Source organism: Scomber scombrus, chromosome 15 (assembly GCF_963691925.1).
Source record: "Scomber scombrus chromosome 15, fScoSco1.1, whole genome shotgun sequence".
Lineage (NCBI taxonomy): Eukaryota > Metazoa > Chordata > Actinopteri > Scombriformes > Scombridae > Scomber > Scomber scombrus.
The window spans coordinates 10037679-10045739 of record NC_084984.1 but is presented as its reverse complement, the minus strand read 5'-3'; positions in this window follow the sequence as shown (position 1 = coordinate 10045739).

Genomic DNA, 8061 nt, shown 5'->3' with positions numbered 1-8061 from the left:
TTGTTTAGGAGTTATTTTTAGGGACGCACTTGACAAATCACTAATAAAATATGCACCTTTTTGTTGTGTAAAATGTAAAAATGCTTGCACTTTGATAGACATTAGCTGATGTGTTGATATAATTATGTGCATTCAATCACCTACCATGATGCTATACCACACATTATTATTTTCCAAAGGAGCGATGCAGCAGCTCCGCTCATTCAGAAGCCCAACAGCACATTGGCTGCTCCACAGTCTGAAGGAAAGTAAATCTGCATTCACAAAGGAGTTCCTGAGAACCAATGTTCTCAACAAAGGGAGTGAATCAGAGGTTGGGCCTGCACTTTCTCATGAACTCCTCCCAACACTCTCTCCCTGCTCCCTCCTCTATCCTTCCCGTGTCCACTCAGAGCTGAATAGCTGATAAAGCACACATTGATTAGCGCAGGCTCATTAGCATCCTGTTTGCGTTGATCCCCCCCCCCCCCCCCACTCCTCTATTTCCAAGCAACACACACACACTGAGGCAAACACACAGACTCTCTGCCTCTTCCACTGAGCCCCCTTGCTGCTCTGACTCAAATGGATTAACAAGCACAATATTTCTGCCAGGGACAGGAAATCACTGAACACTTGTCAGGAAGCCTGCAATCAATGGAATCCACATCATTGACCCCCTCTCACCACATGCGCCCCCTAACCCACCCCTGCCCCCCGTGTCCCCGACCTTTTCCGCACTACCCACAGCACCACTTTCTATGTGGTGAGCCTGCGCCAGCATCCTATCACTGATTTAATATTTGCATTTCTTTACATATCTAATTAGGCAGATGTAGAGCTGCTCCATCATAACCTCTTCACAGACACAAAGGCACACAATAAACACATGAACACCTGCACACTCTACTCTACACACGCACATACACATATGCCAAAAAATGATCTCACTCCTTCTCTGAAGTTTAACTCTTGATGTTAGCGTATCTTTTTTTCCTCGTGTCTTCATGTCTTCATTCCCTGTAGAGTTTAAGGCAGCTTTGCCAGCCCTAGCTGAAGCTCCATAGGGTGTCTCCAAGGTTAACGTAATACATTACAAGCAGTAAAGCCCTGAGCACTCAGGCTGCAGCTGTACTATGTGTGTATGTGTGTGCGTGTGTGTGTGTGTGTGTGTGTGTGTGTGTGTAGTGGTTATGCATAGCTTTTTAACATTTGCATATTCTTTGTTTACACAAAAAATAAATCTTAAAAAACTATTGTTGGTGAAAAGCGACCTATTCCCAAAGGCATGCATACCCAGTTCATTGGATGATGTAAGATGAAAATATCTCAGCTGGAACAGAATCAATATATACAAAAATATGTGTGTGCGGGTAGCTATCCAATTATGACACATTTTTGTTAAAATAAAGGACAGAGAAAATAAACGTGTTGCTGATTTCTCCATCGGCCATCTGTTGCTGGAAGATTCACACAGAGAGAGATGGGGGGGGGGGGGGGGGTTTGACTATTGAGCTCAATGCATTTTGTTCCTGTTTTTGATTGTGCAAATCTCAATTGGATTCCTGACTGAATAGCTTCATTTCTTTTGGGTTTTGGTTGAATTTAGTACTTACAAAAGACAACTAAGAAGTATCAGCTAATGTGGAGATAGTCCAGAGGCATTATGCAGAAGAATGACAACATTAAGGACAGCTCTTGGGATACACAGATGAGACTAAAAAGATAGAAAATAGCAACAACATGAGTCCAATGTTCTCGTTATTAAAGCTGGTGGTGTTTTTTTTCTTATCAGCCACAGAGGCTATGCTCTCCATCGTGTAAGCTCTCGCCCTTTCGTGGAGGTTTCTTTTTCCGGCTGCTGTGAGCTTTCTGGAGTGTGACAAATAACCCAGCAGGCCTGGAGCCCACAGCTCAGTAAGCATTCCAACAATGCCATATTACTGCATTAATATTTAAGGTCTAATGTTTCCCTAACTGGCATCCAGACAGCTGGCTAAGGGCCTCTTTCTAAAAGCATGTCAAGCCCAGCGCTCAGTGGAATGTCATATATGTTTGTTAGTGTGTTAAATGTTTTGTAAAGGAAAAAGAAAAATGACTTAATTGTGGGGAATTTTGATGAAGTATTTCTTCTCTAAATACAAAGGCTTACATACTCTAGAAAAAGATTGTAGAGTTGTATGCAGTATAGGTCATAAAGCTGCTCCCTCTATGTTTTTAGTTACAAAATCATACGAAATAAAGTTTTTCACAAAGATGATTTCTGTCATATACGGTAGTTCTTATCACGTTGATGTTTGTTCAAATGTTAATTTTTCTGATAAGCTCATTTTTAATTGGTTATTTGAGGATATAAAAAAGGTTGTGTGACGTCATGATTGACAGCTGTGACTGACAGCCGCTCTCAAATTTGTCAGATGTGGCAGCAGCTGCTTTCAATACTCTGAGTGACCGCATAGTTTTTGAAGGAAGATGCTAACTTATATTTTCCCTTGTTGTCCCTGAAGTGTATAATGTAGAAGTGGTTTAAGGCTGTAGCTAGCTGTTACTGACTGGTTTTTGGCAGGTGTTCCTTTCCATCGTGGCTCCTGGTTTCACTTGGCTCTCAGCAACTGGCAGCTCTGAGTCAAGTGAGGGGGTGCAGACACAAAATGGCAGGTACCGTAAAGGCAATATTTTGACTTCAAAAATTGGTGTCTTGTCATCCGTCTTTATATACAATCAATGTTCTCTGCCTTTTCTGTCTGGAGTTTGCATTTCCTCCGCATCTTTGTGATTTACACCTGCTGTTCTGCTTTCCTTTCATAGTTTCAAATCGCTTGCACTCTGCATATGAAAATGAGTGAGGAAGTGACTGTGTGCTTTTGTTTAACCTGTAACAGTGTGACAACCTGTTCAGGGTGTTTCCCTTCTGGCCACACGGTGCAATCTGTGATAGGAAGAATAAGAAGAAGACAATTAACAAATGAGTCAATGCTGCACAGTTTTAAACTCAGAGCGCAGGTGAAATTTTTTACAAGTGTGCCTTTTGTAACATTTGATCACCACAATCATTGCGGAAAGAAAAAAAGAAAGAAAGAAAAGAAAACAGCTTGTAGTCTGCCTCCATCTGACTTTGACTCAACAACAGTCTTTTGACCGTAACTGTGATGTCACCTTCCCATTCAAGTCATTATCACTCAGAGTGTTGCACATGTGTTAACACGTTTATTACAAGACTGATTATGAAAACATTTATGATTTGAGAAAAAGAAAAAAAAAACTCTCTGGAGACATGCATCCGTCAGTCAGAGAAACACATCATCCTCTGGCATACATTACAGACCTTATGGCAACATGTTTTTCTGCTGTTGATTTCTGCCAATTTTTCACCCTCCCTCCCCCAGTCTCCCCAGTCTGTGGATCTACCTCTCCCCTGCCCTTATACCTCTCACAGGTGACAACATACCAATTAAAAACATGGTGCCAGGTTTACTTAAAAGCAAAGGTTGTGGCCATCGACAAGTATGTGTGGGAGTCGTCTGATATTATGTAGGATTACACAAACAGTTGAAGCAGGAGAGCTTAAGCGTTTCAGTAACAGATACAGTCAGTGTGACATCAAATGGGAGCCGAAGCTGGTGGAATCTAGTCAAACCTGCAGGCTAATTTTGTAAGATGGGGAGGAGGACTGTTGGGGGAAGAGCTGCTGGTGCACTGTAAGTGAACCCAAAGCTGCAGATTAGCAGGGGGCAGTCTGTGACGTACGTGCGTGTATGCAAACGCGTGTGCATGCTAGCTTGTGTATTTTTTTGTGTGTGTGTGTGCATGTGTGTACAGGAGCGTTTGCCATAGCTCCGATGGAAGGAACAGATGGGCGGGGGAAGTGGACTCCTGTGCCTGAGGAATACTGTGGCGCTAAGGATCAGAGTGCCGCCTACGTTCCACCCTGGGCCCCTGTTACCCACTACAGCACATGGAGCCCGTCCAGCACCAGCCCATCATGGACCAGCCCCCCACGCCATCTGTCTCCTAGGACAGACAACCCCCCCTCCTTCCTCCTCCTCCTTCTCAGCGCTGTGTCCTCGCCAGCCCCGCTCCTCCGCCACGCCACCCCCATCTCCAAAACCAAGAAAACAGGCCCAACAGTTACACGGATGTTGCTTTTTGGAGATCTGGGAAGACAGAAGGAATTTGAAGAGAGATGACTCATTGCGGTGATGAAGAGCCAAAAGCATAGAAACCCATATATCAAGAAGATGGAGTGATGATTTATTTATGATAAAAACATTAACCTGCATCTACACAATTTTCTGTGAATAATTTGGTTTTACAGCATGTGAGGAAAAGGCTGCAGGTGGCACAGGAGAGGAGTAAGACAATGTAAAGAAGTTAACACCTAGGACAAACCACATTTCATAACACCACAGGTTATTACAAAATCAGATTACATAATACGGATGATTTAATTTCAATATTTTGTCCAGCATACCTCACTGTTAACATTCCTTCTAGTTGTCACCTCAACACCATCTGTGAATATCAAATCAACCTGATAAATGAATTCAGTGTCATGGGTGTCATCTGTTACAGGCAAAAGTCTAAACGATGTCAGCTTAATGATACATTAGGACCTAAATTCAGCTTGCTTAAAACCCAGAGCTTCTTTTAACAACACAGAGCCGACTGATTTCTGAGTGGAGCAAAGTCAAGCCAGCATTACCTCGTGTTAACTCTTTAGGTGGTTGGTTGTTGGTGTGGAAATATTTTACCACTGTGAACAAAATGTAACTGAAGAAGAACAATTTTTGACATGAAAAATAAAAATAAATGACAGAAAAGTAAGAGCAAAGGGCAGGCAAATTTATCAACTACAGCAGATTACATGCTTGCATTTACAGCAAATACTATTTTTCATTGGGGTTATGAGGGTTATGAGTTATGCTTCCTTTATTCTATCTCTTGTTTTTATTGTCCTTGTTTGTGTCTTTCTGACAATGTGACCTAATTTGTCATGAAAACTGAAAAACATTTATTTAAAGGGGAAGTATCATGCACGTTTCTATATTTATATTCTGGGGCTCTACTAGAATATCTTTGTATGATTTACGGTTATCAAAACTCCTAATTTATCTTATACTGACTCTGTATGAAGCCCCTCAGTTCAGCCTGTCTGAAACAGGCTGTTTTAGCTCCTGTTTCTTTCAAGCCCAGTCTGTAAGTAGTTGACATGACATTTTTACATACGTTGACGTCACCTTTTGGAACTTTGACCATGTTTATTATAGAGGTCAGTGACAAATAAGGGTTGGCAAGATGAGCAATTCAAATTTTAAAAACAGCATTAGGTTTGTTCAAATTTACATTTTGTATGTTTGTTGGTTTTACGTCCTTTGAAATGACATTTGCACCATTTTCTTTTACCAAAAGTAAGACTGAATGCTCCTGATGTCAAATGGTGTAACCACTAAACAATGATAAATATTAAATATTTTATCCACCCAGTGTGTATTTAAGTGCACTTATACAAATAGTTACGTCATTTAAACAATTTAAAATGGTTTCTTATTTACATGATTCCCCAGATTAAATTACATTTTTAGAACAATTGTATTCCATTACCTTCATTTAATAAAATAGTTATAATCTAAAATCATGCCAAATGAGTTGATATGGTGTTTTATTGAGAATTTAGCGTTTTTAAGAAAGTCTAATTATTCGGTACAAAGTTTTTATTGTTCTATGACTTTTTTGTCATAATCCTCTAATATATTCTCTCAAAATTGATTAAAAGCAGAAATGTTATGCTGGGTCCACACAAAAAAGATGTGTACAAGTTATTCATGCATTGACTAAATAAAAAAAAAAACCCATCATTGACCAATAGACAACTGACATTGCAACAGTATATAAGTGACAGAAAATCACAAAAGGCATGATACATCTCCCTTTTTAAAAAAAAGTTTACGTACATTTTATCTACATTTTGATTGAAGCATGAACACCTGTTGGTTTTGTGTGTCAATTCTGACTGCTGACTCATTAACAAGATGCTGATGAGGGTTGATCATGACAAATTTATGCATCAGGATGCACCAGCAAAGACGGAAGAGAGCGTTCAGTTTAGCTGGACAGACAAAACCTTTGGCCTGTCTTAATCACCTGTCAGCTCTGTCAGCAGCCCCCAGCCCTCTAACCGAGTGGGAGTGTCTGATGTTCCGTAATGCCCTGCCTCTCTGGTGTCGGCGGAGATAATGAGACAATACTGTACTGAAGCTATGACTCCATGCTGGGTGGGAAGGTTGGTTGGGGTGTAGTAAGGACGGATAATGAGGGACAAACTCTTGCAGGCATGGGAGTAGTGGCGGTGGGTGGATGGGTTTTTTGGACGCAACAGCAGCAGGAGGTTCAACTTGAGCCGGGAGGAAGGTGGAGGAAGAGTAGATAGAGAGAGAAAGAGGGGAACAAAGACCAGCAACAAAATGCTGCGTACAAGTAAAAGAAAAAAAAACCCACACTGCTAACAACAGATTAATGAAGACACTGAACAGCTGGACATTTGGTACACTGTGTGCATGTGTGTGTATATTTATGTTTAGGCATCTAAGACCGACTCTTACCAAAGATTTGACTGAGTGAAACAAACTCTGTTCCTCACTAACAACTCTATAGTTTCTTCTGCTAATTTATTTGCAGGGAGTAAACCAAGCTCATTAAGTGGAAGGAAAAACATTGACATAAACTCTCTTCAGGCTCTTCACCCTCCTCCTATAATGACATGACTATTATGATGGTAAGGAGGTGTTAATTTAGCCCAAGACAAACAAAGCTTCTCTAACTACCCCCTCTGTGTTATATTAATATAGCTATGAACACTCTCCCTCAGGAGTCACCAATTGAGCTCTGCGCTTCCCCTCCTGCCTGTACCGACTGCCTTCATTTGGGCGTACGTTATCTGTAACTTTCTCTACTAGTCTAATTTTGTGAGCTTTTTTTATTTTTATTTTTCACTCCGTGTCCTCATTTCGCCTTCATTCCTTCATTCCTGCTGTTTTTCTTCCTCTCTGATTTGTCTTCCAGGTACGGAGGGATATCATTTTTTTTTATCAAAGAAACAGACAGATTTTTTCATACTTTAATTTTGTCAGTTTCATGACGCTCCGTTGGGAACTGCAGCAGCACACATACACAAACAGGAACGCGGGGCAGCAGAGTTACATTAATTCCTCAGCCCTCGGGAGAGTAGTGTATTGATTGGGCCTCGGTACGGTTTGTCACAGGTGATCACAGTGATTGGGACGCTGCTCAAGCGTGTTATCCAGCTCTGCCCTGGAGGAGAGCGCTATAAGGACTAAACAGCATAAACTGACTGGCACTAATGGAGAGCACCACTCTTATTATATGAGTCACTTGTCTGCACCGTCAAGCAGAGTGAGGAAATGACTGACACGCAGAGAAGTAGCATCTCAATGGCGTAGATTTCTCCTCATGGATAGCGAGTACTCATGTCAGGAGGAAACTGCACCTTTTAGTGCACAACCTTGGCTTGAGGTCAAAGTGAAAGTCTGTACTGAAAGCCTTTATAGGAACTAACGCTTATAAAGCTCCACAGAGAAGCTCTTTGGTTGCTTGCAGCTGAGAGTTGCTCACCTACATCCTGCAACCTTATCCCCGCTTTCATCACATTCCTCCCCTCTATAGTCCCAAGACCTGCTGGTGTAAATCCTGCTGGACTAACACCCAACAACACTCCCTGTTTCTCTTCCTCTCTTTCTCTCAAGCAGAGTCACAAAACAAATCCATTCTCACCTCTCTCAGCCCTCTTCTGTGTTCACACGTCACCCGAGACCCATTTTATTTCCTCAGCAGGACCAAACTGGTGGCTCTGCATGTTTCTGTCCATTAACTTTAAATCCTGTCTTTTTAAAAGGTTTTCCAAGCATGACATACATTTTAGAATAATTTACTTTCACTACCCTATGGGTGCATATGGGGGACTTGGGCTATTTAAAATATTGAGTGCAGTCCTGCCCCCATGTCTAACCCTAACCAATGTTTTTGTAATTAATGTTCTAAAGCAGCAGTTGTACTCCTCCCAAACCA